Here is an 18,247-nt window from a genome sequence, read left to right as displayed (position 1 = left end):
CCAGCTGCCCCAGTTTGCCATTTCTTTCTCTGGTTCATTTTAGAAGAGGAAAAGGAAGTAGAGTTAAGTGACTTGCTCAAGTCATACAGCTAGGAAGGTTCTGAGGATGGATTTGAACTCAGGCCCAGCGGCCTATCCCCTGCATCACCTAGTTACCTCAGAAAGCATCTTAGGAACCCTCTAAACTAATACCTTTATTTTACAGATGGAAAAATTGAGGCCTAGAGAGGAAATATGACTTGCAACAAGAGACCATAGTCCAGGATATTCCATAAATATTCATTCAGCCTATCTAGATTTCCAATTTCCTTTTCTGTAGTCTGTTAAAACACTTGATTGAAAGGCAGGAATTCCAAGAATTAGTGCTGACTTTGATGCCAACTTAATAGATAGACAGACAGACAGATAGATGATAGATACAGATAGGATAGATATATAGATAATAGCTAAATGAACTGATAAGATTATGAGCTTTCTTTTATTAAAAGATTCTAGAAAAAATTCTTTTTTTCTTCCTAACAATTTATGTACATAGCAATTTAAGACTTTCAAAGAACTTTGGTATAGTAGCCCTATGAAAAAAAGGAAGTCTTAAACACTGAATCTCAACTACACAGATGAAAAATTTAGGGAACAAGGAACCAATAGACTATAGATTTAGAGCTGATAGGGAACTGAGATATCGTGGAGTCCAACCTCTTCTCCTCAGATGAGAAAACTGAGGTCCAGGAAAGTTGTGACTTATCCAAGTTCATACAGAAAGTGACAAAAGCTGAATCTGAACCGCCCTTTGATTCAAAAGTCAATATTCTTTTCCACTGAACTGAACTGTACTAAAATTCCATATGCTTGCATGGTATCATGTTTTTAGTAAGTGTCAGGGACTCAAAAGCAAGTCTACATTATAAGATCTGTATCTACCTTTTTACATAAAATCTCAATGCTTCTCATAGATATCTTGCTGCAAGTATTAAGGTATGATTGATTGGTTCTCATCTTTCATTATCAAAGAAGACCAAAATAACATCACTATGTTAGAGACAAGTTACAGTGTCTCTTGAGTATCACTGATCAGATCAATACAAGCTCAGAATGCTCTAATACAGATGGAGCACAAATAGTCCGTGTGGATTTTCTCAACTTACACATCTCATGTTTCCTTTGAGTTGTTTCAATTCTGCCTTTCATGTAGAGCACAGGGCCTTCTCAGATGGAGGGTATGCCATGCTGAGCAGTTGATTCTAAACCAATGTCTTCCATGCTGAACAGTCAATTCCAAAGTTCTTAAGAGAGACCTTCAGTGTCCCTGTGTGAGTTTTACATAAAATAGTCTTTTTGGCAAGTATATATTTGGCATTCTAACAATGTAAGCCAACCCATCATTGTTGTGCTCTCTGTAGAAACATTTGGATGCTTGGCAGTTTAACTTGAAAAAAAGGAATTAAGTATCTGGTATTATCTCCTACCAGGTGACTTTCAGAATCTTCCCAAGACAATTTAAATAGAAGCATTTCAGTTTCCTGACATGGCACTGGTAGACTGTCCAGTTTTCACAGGCATACAGCAATGAGATCAGAACAATGGCTCTGTGGACCTTCAACTGGTAGTCTTCTAATATCTCTTCTCTCCCATACTTCCTTATAGAACCTCCCAAATACAGAGCTGGCTCTGGCAATGAGAGTGTCAACCTCATTGTCAATGTGTACCTCCTTGGAAAATACATTGCCAAGGTATATGAACATATCCACAGAATTCAAAACTTCATTTGCTATGGCTGAAGAAAAGAATTGGATGGAGTTCCAAGTACCCTCCCAGAGTTAGGATTCCATAAGAGGCAAGTTCTTATACAAAATTAGGCTAAATTATTGATTTGCAATGAATTCCTTTCTAGCCAGTGGAAATTACACTAGTAAACTATAAGGAGATTGGAAGAGGAAGGGAAACTAAGCTTGCCATCAGTATGCCACTGGATAAAGCAAAAATGAGAAACTCTGCCCTTTCTCTTGGCTCTCCACAGTAATTGGACAGAAACTGAAACCAACAGACATTTTTGGCAGTGGATTCAACTTCTAGGGGGCCCCCAAGAAAATGACATTATTGGGCTATTTAAAATAGCAAGATATGCCCCACCACAAAGCAAAGGGAAAGAGAAGGGGAACTCCACACAGGCCCTTTAGAGTAAGAAGAAAGTAGCTGAAAGATGTAGATTGGAAGAGAAATAAGACCCTAACCTAACCCTGTTCCTGTCCCAATTTTGCGGTCATCACATATTTCACCTACCCCAAAGCTAACACCATTACCAACTTGAGCAGCTCCAATTGACCCAGACATATTATAAATGATACCCGATGACATTCTTAATGAGACAGATACTAAGTGGTGTCAAGTTCATGATTTAATGTCACCCAAGTCAATGTGTCAAAGGATGTCTTTATGTTACACCTCCCCCCAATTAAAAGGTGAGCCAGTAACAAATTACAAATGTCACCTCGTCACCAAAAGAAATATCTTACAGATGGGGTTATCCCCGGGCATTGCAAACAGTCCAGCATGCCCAAGATAGATCACACTGGGTCTCCCCTTCCCATCACTCTATCTGGTTACAGTGTTGCATGGGTGAATTCCAGTTAAAATCAACATGACCTCGGTCAATGGTACTAATAAAAAAGACCAAGAACAATGACTGAAGTTGTTAAGGGCAAGATGAAGCCTGAGGAGATGAATAGAAGGTGGTTGAGGGACAAGAGATGCATAACTGGCAGCTCCTCAGTCTTAATTTCTCCTACATTATCCCTTGACAAAAGGCAATGAAGTAAGTGCATATTTTAGGTAGGATCTGGAAAACCTTTGAGTCTATAGTTCTGTTTCACCCCTTATGTGCTTTTTTAAATATATCCCATATTTATTTCTGTAGACATGTCTCTCACTAGTAAATCCTTGAAATGAGCTGCTTCAGTTTTTAAAAATATTTCTGTCTCTAGTGCCTAGCATGGTGCTATTCAGGGGCACATTCTACGTGATTAAGAAAAATCTGTTGCCCCAATTGACAAATGGTCAAAGGATAGGCAAAGGCAATTTACAGATAAGGAAATCAAAGTGATCCATAGTCATATGAAAAATTGCTCTAAATCACTAATTATTAGAAAAATGCAAATTAAAGCATCTCTGAGGTACCACCACCTCACACCTTTCAGACTGGCCAATATGACCAGAAAGGACAATGATCAATATTGGAAGGGATGTGGGAAATCTGGGATACTAATGCATTGTCCAACCTTTCTGAAGAGCAATTTGGAATTATACCCAAAGGGCAACAAAAATGTGAATACCCTTTGATCCAGCAATACCACTTACTGGATCTATACCCTGAAGAGATGATGAGAAAGGGTAAAAATATCACTTGTACAAAAATATTCATAGCAGCCCTGTTTGTGGTGGCAAAGAACTGGAAATCAAGGGGATGTCCATCAATTGGGGAATGGCTTAATAAACTGTGGTATGTGTACGTGATGGAACACTATTGTTCTATTAGAAACCAGGAAGTTTGGGAATTCAGGGAAGCCTAGAAGGATTTTCATGAATTGATGATGAGCAAGATGAGCAGAACCAGAAGAAGACTGTACACCCTAACAGCAATATGGAGATGATGATCAACCTTAATGGACTTGCTATTCCATCAGTGCAACAATCAGGCACAGTTTGGGGTATCTGAGATGGAGAATACCATCTGTATCCAAAGAAAGAATTGTGGAGTTTGAACAAAGACCAAAGACTATTACCTTTAATTAAAAAAAACCATTATTATGTAATTTTGCTATCTCTTATACTTTATTTTTCTTCCTTAAGGATATGATTTCTCTCTTATTTAATATAGATCAATGTATATCATGGAAACAATGTAAAGCCTAAAAGATTGCCTATGAGATGGGGGAGGGAAGCGAGATTAGGGAAAAAATTGTAAAATTCAAAATAAAAAATAAATAACTTAAAAAAATAAAAATCTGTTGGTTATTTATTTGAGAGGAGAATTATCAGAATTGGTGAGGGATGTGAAGCAATCATATCACAGGATCAAATATGGAAAGAATCTCAGAGGTCTTGTAGTGCAGTCATTTTAAAGATAGGAAAACTGAGTCTTAGAGACATAAAATGATTTACTCAAAATAGATAATTACAAGGAGAAAATATCAGGAATTGAATCTGATCTAAACTCCTCTGACCTGAAATCTAATAACCACTCTGGCCCTAAAATGACCATGGCATTTGATGATTAGTTGAAAGAAGTGTTTATATTTAAGTGACAGAGGTGGTGGAGAGGGATGGGGGTGGAGGGTTGAGGTGGGAGAGAATTAAGAGAGAATTAAGCCACATGCCTTAGAATTCCTAATCTGGGGATCTCCTAAAATGGAGATGAGTCCATTATTTCTAGGTGGTCCCAGACCTCCCTTTCTCCAGCCCTCCTCCTGCTAATGGTACCTTAGAAAGACTTTTCCTACCCTCAATCTCCAACTCTTTCTCTGAGAATAGTGACCAAATGAATTCTTCATTAGTTTCTGGAAAGGGTATGTCATTTAAGTGTTTTATGGCTTTAGTCACATTCCCTATGACCCACCACTTCTCTTTGTAAGCCCTTTGAAAACAGGGACCTGGCAGAGGAAACTTATTAAATGCTTTTTTTATTCATTCATTTATTCATTCATGATAGTTTTCTCCTGGTTAAATGAAAGTCTTCTGCTTAGCCTCAGAGGGAATGATGAGAACAGGTGAGAGGTGGGATGTTTTGACTAGATATATATTTTAAAAAAACAACAACTTCCTAACAATTGGGATTGCTTTAAAAGGAAGAGACTAATTTTCAATCATTTCCAAATAACCACCTGTCAGGGATACTGCAGAAAGGATCCTTGTTCAATCAATTAGTCAAAAAACATTTATTAAGTGACAACAATGTTCAAGTATAGGTAGAAATAGAGGAGCTCTAAGGTCCTTGAGAGTTTTGAGATTCTGTGATTTTTAACAAGGGATTGAGGTATAAGTGACCACTTCAAGGTCATTTCAGCACCAGCTGGGGTTGCCACCTCATCTTCCTCCCACTATAGGAAGCTACCCTCAGTATCTGTTCCCTGAATTCACTAGGTAACCTCCCACTGTTCCAAAACGTGGGCCACGGGATGTTTTCGTTGATTTTGTCATAGTTCACGGAGAGCTCCTCTTCCAGCCACTGTCTAAAATCTTGCCAGGCAGAATTTTAATATTATATAGCACTGGAAAAGGTCATCTCTAGAATAAAACCTCCCATTTATCCTCCCTACTCTAGGCCACTCCACTCTCACCACCAGTACCACCCACATCCACACACACACACACACATACACACACACACACACACACACACACACACACTCACTCCATAACCTTGGACAACTACCTGAGTAACTTGGGATTTTAAAATGTTTTAAATATTACAAAATAAATTAAATAAAATATTTTATTTTTATATTATTGCTTATATATATTATTTATAATTATATTATTTTATCATTAAATAAATGTGCTTTTGAAAACTTAGTAAATTAGGCCTTATCTCATTGTTGCCACTAGCTTACTGCATGATGCTGGATAAGTCAATAGCACTAGCTAGTATTTTTATAGCACTTTAAATTTTCTGAAGCACTTTCAATAATTTCATCTCATTTTATCCTCACATAACCCTGGGAGGTGAGCATTTTTATTATCCCCCATTTTACAGAATAGCAAACTGAGGAAGTCAGAGGTTAAGTGAGTTGTCCAGGGTCATACAGCATCTGAGGTCAGATTTGAAATTGAATATTTCTGACCCACATTGCTGTCTCTCATTTTTCTTATCAAGAACATAAGGGGTCTGGTCTAGATGAAGTTATCGTGACATAGCAGAAGAGTATAGAATTTAGAGTAGGGAAACTCAGATTCAAATTTCTTCTCTGTCATTGATACTTGAAAATTGTCTGGACCTGTTTACACATGGTTAGCCTGGAAGATCTCTGAGGTTCCCTTGGCTGTAAATCTATGATTCTGTGGATCTCTTAGGTCCCTATCAACTTGAAAAATCTTTGACTCCTAAGTATAAGGAAGCTAGAACCTGCTTCTATTCTGTGTAGTAATAATCTCTTCCCTGTAAGTAAAGAAAGAACATAGGATTTACAGCTAGAAATGCCTTAGTTCAACTTTTTGACAGATGAAGAAATTGAGGCTCAAAGAGATGAAAATTAATTGTAGCAGAGAAAGGATTTGAATCCAGGACTTCTGATGCCAGATCTAGTGTTCTTTCCAGTCTTAAGGTCTCTGACTGTTTCATTATTCAAGATATTTACCATGTGGGAGGACAGGTATAGGAGTTTAGGGAAAGGGTCTACTCTCAAGGTTCTTTTTCTTGCTCTCAATAACATTCAGAATTTATATTATTGCTCTTGAACTTTGATTATGGTCTTTTCAACTATGTTATAATCACTGAAAATTTTGGTCTTCCTGGAGCTGATGAGAGATTTTAAATACTATCTAGTCCAACCTCCCTCATGTTACAGATGAGAAAACTAAGACGCAGAGTGAAGTTACTTGCCCTAGGCCACACAGATACTAAGTTTCAGAGGTAAAAGTCAAGATCAAGTTCTCCAGCTCCAAAGTTAGTATTTCTTACACTTCACCTTGCTGAATAGACATTATCTTGTGCTTATAAAGCTTGTGGTGGAATCTCTGGCAGCAAGTATTCAATAAATCTTGAAAAGTCCAAGTAGCCATTAGAAAGGACCCACACTTTTGGATAGTAACAAGGAAGCAAAGGAGATATCTATTTCTACTATAACCTTTTCCAGTAGACCAATACCTTCCTTCAATTCCATTCAATATTTATTATGCGTGTATTGTGTGCTTCTTACATAGGGAGATTCCAATATTGGTATCTGACCTCAAGTACTTTTTAGTGCTCCCTTCTCAACTATCCAGGTATGGTACCCTTGGGCCTACCTTCTCTAATTGAGACCCCATGGTACTCCTCTTCCCCTACAATCTTTTCTTGAAATTACTATGCTCCCCCTACTCACAATAAAATATCTTGGTAGGGAACATTATTTCCTTAGTACCAAAGCTCTAAGAGTTTTTTAATTTGTGAGTCTGCTTATCTGACCACCTGATCAAATGAAAAGCCTCCCTAGAGAATTGTCCTTCCCCTCATTTTAATAGCAACCTCCCCTCCCCACAATCTCCCATCTTCTATTTCCACCAGATAATTTTTCTAATGAAAGAGAAATATTAGGGAAAGTTTGGCATCATAGCAGTTTTTCTGATAAAGATCTGGTGGTATTAGTGGCCTGCAAGCTCAACATGAGTAAGCTGTGTACTGAGATAGTAAAAACAAAACAAAACAAAACACTAATGTAGACTGCACTAAGAGTAATACAGTGTCCAGAAGAAAGCAGACCAAGGTTCTACCATATACTAAATGGTCAAACCACATCTGCAATATTTTGTCAGTCAATTAATAATTATTTGACAACTACTGTGTGGAAAGCATTGTGTTAAGCACTGGCGATGTCAAGAAAGGTAAAAAGACTGAGCTCAAGGAGGAAATGGTATAATAAGAAAGTCCTGGCCCAATGTGATGTAGATTTAAATAATACAACTGCTTGGGGGGGGCAGCAACTCTTTTTTCATACTAATCAAGATATGGGCAATTAAGTTGGATATAATATCTGGTCTGGAATCATGAAGCCATGAGTCCAAATCTAGTCTCAAACACTCATCCTTTGTGTGACCTTGAACAAATCAGTTAATTCTATTTGCTTCAGTTTCCTCATCTGTAAAATGAGCTGGAGAAGGAAATAGCAAAGCTTTTCAGTATCTCTGCCAAGAAAATCCCAAAGGAGGTAGTAAAGTGCTGAACATGAAGGAAAGAAGTGAATAACAATCAGAGATCTAGCTGTATAATCCTAAAATAGTTTAGTCAACTGGTGGGATGAGATATGAAACATATTTTTGAGTAAGCAAGGGTTTTGCAACAACAAATTATCCACTATGGGCAATGACATATTCTGGATTTGTTCAACCCCCGGGGAATGGCCTCCACAAGGTTAGAAAACTTCCACCGGAAAAGTTGTCACAGAACCCCCATGGGGAAAGCCAAGCTGATATTATCCCCTGTGGTTGTGTGCTTATTAGTGTTTTAACCTCTCTGGGGTGAGAGAAAAATGAACATGAAATTTTCATACAAAATATATCTTTTAAGATTGTGATAACTGGTCTTTTATCTTGGAGCATCTAGATTTTAGGGGCAACATCATGATGTGGGGAAAAGCACAGGATTTGGGTTCTAATCTTGACTATCATTTACCTTTAGTCTCTGACCCTCAAAAGTTTCCTTGTTTATAAAATGGGGGTGGGGTTGTAGGTGGACCTGATGACCTTTTAGATACTTGCTACCCTAAATCAATCTATGATCCTGTGATTTTAGAGTAGAAACACTGAGAGGGTTTTTTTTTCAAAAACTTAAGATTTTCATTTAACTGGAACATTTTAAATATGTTACTATAGGGAGTCAAAAGCTCCCAGTCCTATGATCATCAAATATTAGCATTCTTAGGGATCTTAGAGGGTATTCATTTGACTCTCTGGTCCTAACCCATCATACTTCTCATAGTAGAACTGAAAACTTTTTATAACACATTGGGTAGACAAAGAAAAGGGAGAAAAAAAGGAAGAGGCATTTCAAAAGTCCATGGAAATGGTTAAGTTCCTACTCAAGCACAAGGGTCCCTTTCAAGCAAATGTCTGCTATTAGTTTTGTAGACTTGACTTTGAGAATCAAACATTGCTCAGCTCAAGACTGTTTTTGGTTGCTTGTTGGCCCATTGTTTAAAAAAATCAAAACAGAGAGTGACTATCCAGAAATTCTGTGCACTCAGAAGCAGGAGCAAAGAAATATAAATTCCTCAACCTGCCCCTCAATAATTTACATTGAAAACCTAATTCACATTCATACAGTCTGAATTCCTTCCCTTCAGACAGTCTAAGTACCAAGTCAGACTATAGGACTAGCTAGTTGCCTTATTCAACATCCTATCTCCCACTTTTGTGGTAATTAATCCCCACGCCTTCAGTATATTTTCCTCTGCTCAAAACCTCCATCTTTCTTCAAGGCTCAGCTCAGTTCAACAAGGAAACTTTTCCTGATGACTCCAGGTCTAAGACTTTTTCCTCTCTTCAGATGCCCTTATATTTACTTATCTAATGATATTTGTCTTTCCTCTTTGGAAGAAGAGGCAGTCATGGTTAAGTGACTTGCACAATTTCACACAACTAGTGTCTGAGACTCAACTGATGCTCTACTCATTGTTAATTTTCTTATCTGTCTATGTTGTATTCCATTGGAATAAAAGTGCCCTGAGAAATTACAATAAAAAGATAGAAATTAACATTTCCTCTCATTTCTCCTGAATTGATTTTACAATTTAATTGATTATATGTGGTATTGATTTTCTATAATTAGAATCTTCCTGAACTCACCCTGCTCAAAATTATGCCTCTTCTAGTCGTTTTGGTATAAAGGTGTGGTTGAAAGGGAATGTTATCAATCCTGCCCTAGTGCCTGGGACATTTGCTTCTAACCATTTTAACCAGAGACTTCAGTTTGTTACCTGTGAACCATCAATAAGCTCACACTAGAGATCCCTTGAAAGATAATTTTTCTGCTCTTGCCTTTCCTTGTGAAATTACGGGGTTTGATTCCTACCTTGGTGGAGCCCAACCCAGGTGGTTCTAGTCTCCATTTCAAGAGGACAAGAGACAGGTGAATCCCATGCAGTGATAACCACACTTGAAGACAAACCCACTTTTTCCAGTTGGAATGAACTAACATTCCCCAACCACTCAGAATTCCTTCTTTCATGTACTACATATTAAGAAATAAGATATTTTCCCTCCTGGTAGAAATTATTGGTATATTCTGATCAACTTTATTAACAAATTTATGCTTCACTGTTAACAAATTGATCCTTGCTTGGAGAAAAATACTTTATTTTCCCTGTTATTGCTTTTTATTTGCCAATACAACACAGACACAAGTATACACAAAGTAAATAAAAGATTACTTTTAAATTTTTTTGAGGGGACACTGATAGCTGAGGATACCATGACATAGGAGATGATACCCAATTGATCCTTTAAGGAAACTAAAAAATAGAAGTTAAAAGAGAGCACATTCTAGGCAAGGGAAATAGACTGGGCAAAATCATAGAGACCAGAGATAATGTCTGTGTGGAGAATGAGAAAGTCAATTTGGTTGGACCATAGAGTATAATTATATTCCAAAACCCTGGAAAGCTAGATTGGAGCAGGATAGTGAAGGACTGTAAAAACCAAAGAGAAATTTGTATTGAATGTTACAAATGATTAAAGGGTCAATGAGTTTTCTAAAAAAGGAGAATGACAGGGTCATACCCCTGCTTTGGAAATATCACTTAGGCATTTTTGTGTAGTTCAGATTGGAGAGGAAGATGGGGGACTTGAGACAGGGAGATCAATTTAGGAGCATTTTATAATAGTCTGAGTGAGAAGAGATGAAAATCTGAATTAGAATGATGGTTGTCTATGTAGAGAAAAGAGAATGGAAATTTTATACTCAACGTATCAAAGAGTGAGAGAAGGATAAGATGAGAGGAAAGTTTACTGGACATAGTAAGAGATCATTGTTACCTATAAAGAGAGAAGTTTCAAGTGAATGATGAATCATGATGATGATGATGATGATGATGATGATGATGACAATGACTGACATTACATAATACTTTCAAGTTTGCAAAGCACTTTATAAATATCTCATTTTATCTTCACAACACTGAGACATAGGTGCTATTTTTATTCCTATTTTGAAGATGAAAAAATTAAGGCAGACAGTAAGCAGTAGGATAATTTTCCCAGGGTCATGTGGCTAACATCTGCAGCTGTATTTAAATTTGGATCTTCCTAACTCTGGATTGAGCATTCTATATACTGTTCCAAAGAAACCAGATTGTTTATAATAATATTTCTTAAATTGAATATATACTGGGTTCAAATCAGCTCTGCTATATATATGGGCAGTATTATCAAGAGCAAGCTATTTGCCTAGAAAGTCTATCTATAAACTAATGGTATTAGACCAGATGGTCTCTAGGATCCCTTCCATCTCTAAATTCTATTATTGTCCTTTATCCTTCCTTCCTTTTCCTCTTTGCTAATTTTCCCGTCTCCCTCACCCCTTCATTTATAATCTTGCTTTTTCTCCATGAAATTTAATACCTTTCCTTTATATAACATATAAAAATAATTTCCATTTATATGCTTTATTCCAGCCTCCCCAGAGTCTCACATCATTGAGGATTTGCCACCAACCTCTCCATAAATGTCCCCAGACATCAGATTTCCTTGCCGGTATCCCATACCTCACACTCCCACAAACCCATAGAAACCCCATGCCCTCCATCCATTCCCCTTTACCTACCAACAAGTGTTAGTAGCTCTCCATTAGGAAAGGGAAAGAGGAAAGAATAGTCACTACCACCCCCTAATATCCTCAACCTTTACCATTCCAGATAAATTATATGCATTATAACAATAACTTTCTGAAGACAATGCCTCCACTTTGGCTTCCTCAGCAAATCCATCTGAATCATCAATCAGCAGGCATCCTATTGTTATAGAAAAGATGTTGGGTTTGGAGTAAGAGGACCTGATTTACAACTTTATTACCTGCATAACCTTGTTTGTACAAGTCACTTCTCTAGGCTTCTTGTTTCCACAACTATAAAATGAAACGATTATACTATAGTATCTCTAAGGACTCCCTGTGGCTCTGAATCTATGCATGTCTACTATTATTAAAAGCCTTCCAACTCTGTCCCTAACTACTACTCTGTGATAATCTCTGGGGAGAATAAATATAAAAACAATTCAACCCCTGTTATCAAGGAGCAAGTCATGACCTTCTCTCATAAATTGAGGATGGAGAATTTCCTGATGAGTAAGATGACCTTATGTTTTTCCTATATTGCTTCAGCCTACTCTCTTCCTAGTCCTTTCTCTCTGAGAGGCATTCATTGGAAAAAAAACCAAACCTTGTTTTTTTTCCTTCCCAGAGATGGGGACACTAGTGTGGGATACCACATATTGACCCACATGTAAGGTCTGTAGTGAGATATGTGGTTTCAAAAAGCACCTCAGTATTACCAAAGTTGTCACTAGTTTAACAACATTGCCGGATCCAGAAGAGGTTTTGAATGAGAGTTCTGAATATGGAGGTGCTCTTCCCTTTTATGAAATAGGAGAGGAAGAGGTAAAGAGGGGAATTTACTGATGACATTCACCTTCCCACTCTTTCAAGAAACTGAGTAACATAGCTTTAGAGGGCATTATTTAAAAATATTATCAGAGAGTCATTTGTGTTTAATGTGTAAGGGGTCGATCTCAGAGTCAAAACTTAATTTCAAGCCTTGCTTCAATGAGGGGGTCACAACGAAGTCTCAACCTGTCAGGGCTCCCAAGTCAATCTCTATGATTTATAGATAAGTAGATCTTGTGTTGTGGTGGAAGGAACTTCCATAAGAGGAGTTCTCTACATTGTTAACAGATTCGGATGCCCCCCCCCCAAAAAAAGAAACCCACAAATAAATTTCTGGTTTAAGATTCTACTTGGAGATCTAGTATTAGCTTGAAAGGCAAAGAATATGGAGTTGAGCCCTACTCTTTCAGTGGAGTCCCTCACCCTCACCCTTACACAAGCATACACAATAAATAGAAGTTAAATTTTAGGGGAAAGATACTGGTAACTGAAAGAAACTGGAAAGTTTTATATAGACTTAAGTGGTTCTTGAGCAAAAATTTAAAATAAATAAGGAATTCTAAAACAGGGCGGTGGGGATAGGAAATGATATTGGTGTGTGAGGAGTGATAGATAAACCAGTTAGGCTGGACTGCAAAAAATAGGTAGTTGAGATGAGATTGGATTATGAAGAATTTTAAAGATAGAACATCAATTACCAAAAGGAGACTTAACAGATCTAGGTAAAATAATTTTAAAAAATTCATTTGGAGCAAAAAGATATAGGAAATCAAGGAAAACAATGGAAAAAAAGTAGGAATGAAGGGGAATAATATTTCCAGAAGTCAAAATAAAATATACTATGAAATTATATCACTAACCATATTATTAAAGCAATTGTACTGTTTTAAAAATAGAAAAATAGATCAATGGAACAGATTAGACAAGGAAGAATTAAAAATAGAATAATTCAATTAATGTGAAAAAATAAATTACTCAGGAAAACCTTCCCATTTCACAACAATTACTGAGCACACTGGAAAGCATTCTGGAAGAAATTAGGTGCAAACCAATGTCTTATAACTTATAGTAGCAATAAATTTAAAATGACATGGGTATTAAGAATCATACCATTAACAGAAGAGAAGTAAATTCTATCCTTTTTGAAATTATAAATATGAGGTAAATTGTTAACAAAAAGGGATAGAAGTGATCAAACAATAAAACTGATCATTTCAAGTACATGAAATTAAAATTTTTATGAACAAAAATATAACTTGGATAATAAGGAAAGCATTTTACTAGGGAAATAATTTTGGATATATATATATATATATATATATATATATATATATATATATATATTTTAGGAAAGGGTCTGATATCCAAAATATAGATGCTTTGGAAAAATATATAAATAACACAAAAACCATTCCCCAATGGATGTGTCCAAAAATATAAACAAACAGTTCTCAAAAGAAGAATTAAAATGATTAAAAATCATGTAAATTAATTTATAAATTACCAATGATATCAAAAAACAAAACAATTCTGAGCTTTCATCCCACACCTGGTAAAATTGACAAAAGTGATGAAAATAAGAATAACCAATGCTTAAGAAGCACATTAATTCATTATTCCTATTTGGGAAATAAATTTGATTCAAAGATTTTACTTCTAAATATATATATCCCAAGGAGATTAATTATAATCACACAATTTCCCATATACACCAAAATATTTATAAAAGAAGTTTTGTAGTAATAAAGAATTGTAAATTAAATAAATAGCAAAATTAAAATTGTACATGAATGTACCACATTTCCTTTTTTAAAATTTTTAAACATTTTTTAAAGTTTAGTTTCACATTTTATTTGTCCTCCCTTGATCCTTCCCTTCTTCCCTTCCTGAGATGATGAGCATTGTGCAATGTAAATCACTGCTATATTAATCATTTTATATGAGATGACTCAAATAAAAGAAAAAATGAAAGGAAATAAAAATATTCAGTTTTGATCTTATTTTGATGTGAGATGGTCTATATCTAGTTTCTGCCATACTGTTTTCTAGTTTTTCTAGCAGTTCTTATGAAATAATGACTTTTTGTTCCAAAAGTTTGAATCTTGGATTTATAACATACTTGATTACTATGGTCATTTACTATAACAATTTGTATCTAATCTATTCCATTGATCCACCATTATTTATTAGTCAGTCCCAGATTGTTTTGATTATTACCACTTAATAAGATCTGGTATGGCTAGATTGTCCTCTTTCACATTTTTTCATCAATTCCCTTGATATCCTTGAGTTTTTGTTCTTTCAGGTGAATTTTGTTACTATTTTTTCTAGGTCTATAGAATTTTTTTGATTGATTGATGTACCACATTTCTTACAGGTGCTATAGGGAATAATAAATATAATGAATATTTGGAAAGCATGGGAAAACTTACAAGTACTGATAGAAAGTAAAGTAAGAAGAAACAGGAAAATTATATATATATATATATATATATATATATATATATATAAACAAATTATGTAATTAGAAAGAAAAGCAACAAAACAATCAAAACCTAAACCTGAAAATGTAATGACTAAATTTGACTAAGAAAATATATAAGAAGACACCTCCCTCTTGTTTCTTTGAAGAGGTGGGAGACAAACAATGATGAATATTGCATTTAATACCACACTTGCTGAAATCAGAAAAATATTGAGAAATAGTGGTGATATAAAAACAAAAGCTATAATTTTTTAATTCCTACAAGACACTGATGTAGGATCTTGGAGACAATGAGAGTAATAGTCTATTGAACAGAATATTTAATATTTATATTTGTTCTTTAGGAAAATCACTTTGCATATATATGTATGATAGAGTAGATAGGAAAAAAATGAGTTTCTCCAGGGAATCAATTTAGGAGGGTATTTCAATAGATAAGGAAAGTAGAGAGAAGCATACATATTTATTTACTTTCATTCCCTTATTTATATATTCAGAAGTATTTTCCATAGAGATGATAATTAAACTCATGGGGTTGATGAGATCACCAAATTAGAGAGTTTAGAGAAAGAAGAGAACAGGGCCCAGGAAAGAGATTTAGGGAAACAACCTTTGTTAAGGGATATGATATACATGAGGAGACTGGCAAAAAGAGAAAAAACAAGAATGGTCAAATAGGGGGTAAAAGAACCAAACTCCTTGAGATGAGTGTTCAGGAGGAAAAGATGGTCAACAGTGCCAAACAGAAGAGAGTTTAAGAAGGATACGGGCTGATAAAAGACCATATGATTTGGCAATTAAGAAATCATTGTTGGGAGCAGCTAGGTGGTACAGTGGATAGAGCACTGGCCCTGGAGTCAGGAATACCTGAGTTCAAATCCGGTCTCAGACACTTAACTCCATTGCCTTGCAAAAACCTAAAAAAAAAAAAAAATCAGTGTTAACTTTGGAGAGAGCACTCAGTTGAATAATGAGATGGGCAGTCAAATGGCAAAGTACTGAAAAATGAATGAGGAAAAAGAAAATAATGAGTTGACATCTTTTTGAAGGAGTTTAACTGTGAAAGAGATTATATATTTTAAGTGAAAGAGTTATAGGATGAAAGTTTGAGGAGATAATAAGATCCAGTAAAGTTTTTTTTCTTTCAGGATAGAAGTGGCTTGGTAGTTTTATATGAGAGATAAGGATAAATTGAAGATTAGAGAAAGGGGATGTTAGTGGAAGCAATCTGATGGAGAAGATGGAAGGAAATGTTAAGAAAGGAACTTATGAAAAATTGGACCTTGATTGTAGAGAAAATTCACCTCTTCATGAGAGTCTGGAATAAAGGATGGTGTTGAGGAGTATAGAGATATTGAAAAGAGAAGAGAAAGTTAACATTCTTTTAGTAAAATATGAGATGAATAATAGTAATAGCAATAGCTAAAATTTATTTAATTCTTACTTGGAGCAAATACTGTACAAAGTGCTTTACAATTATTATGTCTTTTGAGCCTCAAAACAACCTTGGGAAGTAGGTTCTATTGTTATCCTGAATATACAGATGAAGAAACTAAGGTAAATTAGATTAAATATCTTGTCTAAGGGCATACAACTAGTTAATACCTGAAGTCAGATTTGAACTCAGGAAAATGAATCTTCCTGACCCCAGGCACTGTACCTAAGGCCCCCAGCTGCCTTAATAGGATCTGAATTGAGTGATAATTTGAATTGAACCAATCCTAAAAGAAGTAAATGAGATGTCTAATTGACGGTCACAAAAGGTATTAAAATATGGAAGATCTTTGATGTCCCTTCTAGGAGTAGTGGGGGAGCAGAAGAACCAGCTTAAACCATCCCTGTTCCCAGGGGATGACTCTTCTGTCCTTGCCTCTCCTTGTCAAAATTAGGGGTGATTTAGTCTCCAAGGGAAGATAATGTTGGTAGAGGGGGTCTTATTATTGGGGTGGTTCTGATTTTCTGGCCAAGATTACTAGAGGCAACTGGGTCCATAAAGCAATTAGCATTCCTTAATTGTGGGACAGGGGTCTGATCAACCACAAATGAAAGCCAACCCATTTTTCTCAGCTGCAGCTAATCATAAGGTTTTTCAACAACCCTGAAGATCTCAATTGAGTCTTAAGAAATATGGTTTTCCCAGGAGGGATGGGAATTCAGGGAAGCCTGGAGAGATTTGCATGAACTGATGCTGAGTGAGATGAGCAGAACCAGAAAAACGCTGTACACCCTAACAGCAACATGGGGGCGATGATTAACCTTGATGGACTCATTCATTCCATCAGTGCAACAATCAGGGACAATTTTGGGCTCTCTGTAATGGAGAATACCATCTGTTTTCAGAGAAAGAACTGTGGAGTTTGAATAAAGACCAAGGACTATAAACTTTAATTCAGAAAAAGAATATCTTATTGTCTGATCTTGCTATCTCTTAAACTTTATGTCTCTTCCTTAAGGATATGATTTCTCTCTCATTACATTCAATTTGGATCAAGGTATACCATGGAAACAATGTAAAGACTGGAAAATTGCCTTCTGTGGGGGCTGAGGGGAGGGAAGGAAGATTAGGAGAAAATTGTAAAACTCAAAATAAATAAATCTTTTAAAAAAAAGAAATATGGTTTTCTCAGACCCATTATAATCACTGACTCAAATAAGTTGAGGGATAGTCTGACCTACTTTATTAACAGCTACATGAATAACTATTAATAAACTGTAATCTTGTTCAGGAGAAAATCATGCCTCACTTTGCTTCAATATCATTTTTCTTTCCATAAAAGAAGATATTCAATAAATATTTACTGAAAAGATGGAAAAAACCTGGATATTGTCTTTTATTTGCCATTAATGCTTCTTTTGTATAAAGCTTGCCTTTCCAATGAAACTATTATTTTTTTGGGGGGGAATCTTCCCACAGTACTAAAGCAGCATGCTGGACAAATAGCAGAAATTCAATAAACATTTGTGAATCAACTGATATAAAAGAAGGGGACATTCGTATCCATCTAGAGAAAATTACAATATATTTCCTAGTGGGCATGCTAGGTTCTCAGTATATAGATACCTATTCATAAAATGGACTGTTGTTTGTCATGTTTTACATGAGGAAGTTGGTTTCCTCTTCAGTTTTTCATTAACCCTCTCAAATTTACTCACAATTTCTATTTTGTTTAATTTACTTATTTGCCTTTGTCAAGGAATTCTCCACTAGCTGGATATATATTATTGTTGACAACAGCTAGTGGCTCTTTGTGAATGTATATAAATGCACATGTACATATCTATTTTGCCATAAGTATGTGTGTATTTTATGGGAGGCAGGTATGAGGATATAAATTATTTGTAAATTAAATTATCTATAAATTATCAGTAAATTCTTATAAAAAAAGTGAAGTGACTTTCATCTTTACATCCTCAGT

The 18,247-nt window shown here is 35.6% G+C and overlaps 1 long non-coding RNA gene across 2 annotated transcripts in view; it reads right to left on the bottom strand.

The window, feature by feature from the left end:
• The window catches only part of LOC141512798 (uncharacterized), a 195,016-nt gene that overhangs the window by 78,961 nt on the left and 97,808 nt on the right, over positions 1-18,247 (bottom strand). For both annotated transcript variants that reach the window (XR_012475600.1, XR_012475601.1), the window contains one exon: positions 15,699-15,748. This is a non-coding gene — a long non-coding RNA (uncharacterized LOC141512798). The remainder of the gene's footprint in view (positions 1-15,698; positions 15,749-18,247) is intronic.

Source organism: Macrotis lagotis, chromosome 2 (genome assembly GCF_037893015.1).
Source record: "Macrotis lagotis isolate mMagLag1 chromosome 2, bilby.v1.9.chrom.fasta, whole genome shotgun sequence".
Taxonomy (NCBI): domain Eukaryota; kingdom Metazoa; phylum Chordata; class Mammalia; order Peramelemorphia; family Peramelidae; genus Macrotis; species Macrotis lagotis.
The sequence above is the reverse complement of the archived record's forward strand: the minus strand, read 5'-3'. Positions and strand labels throughout refer to the sequence as shown.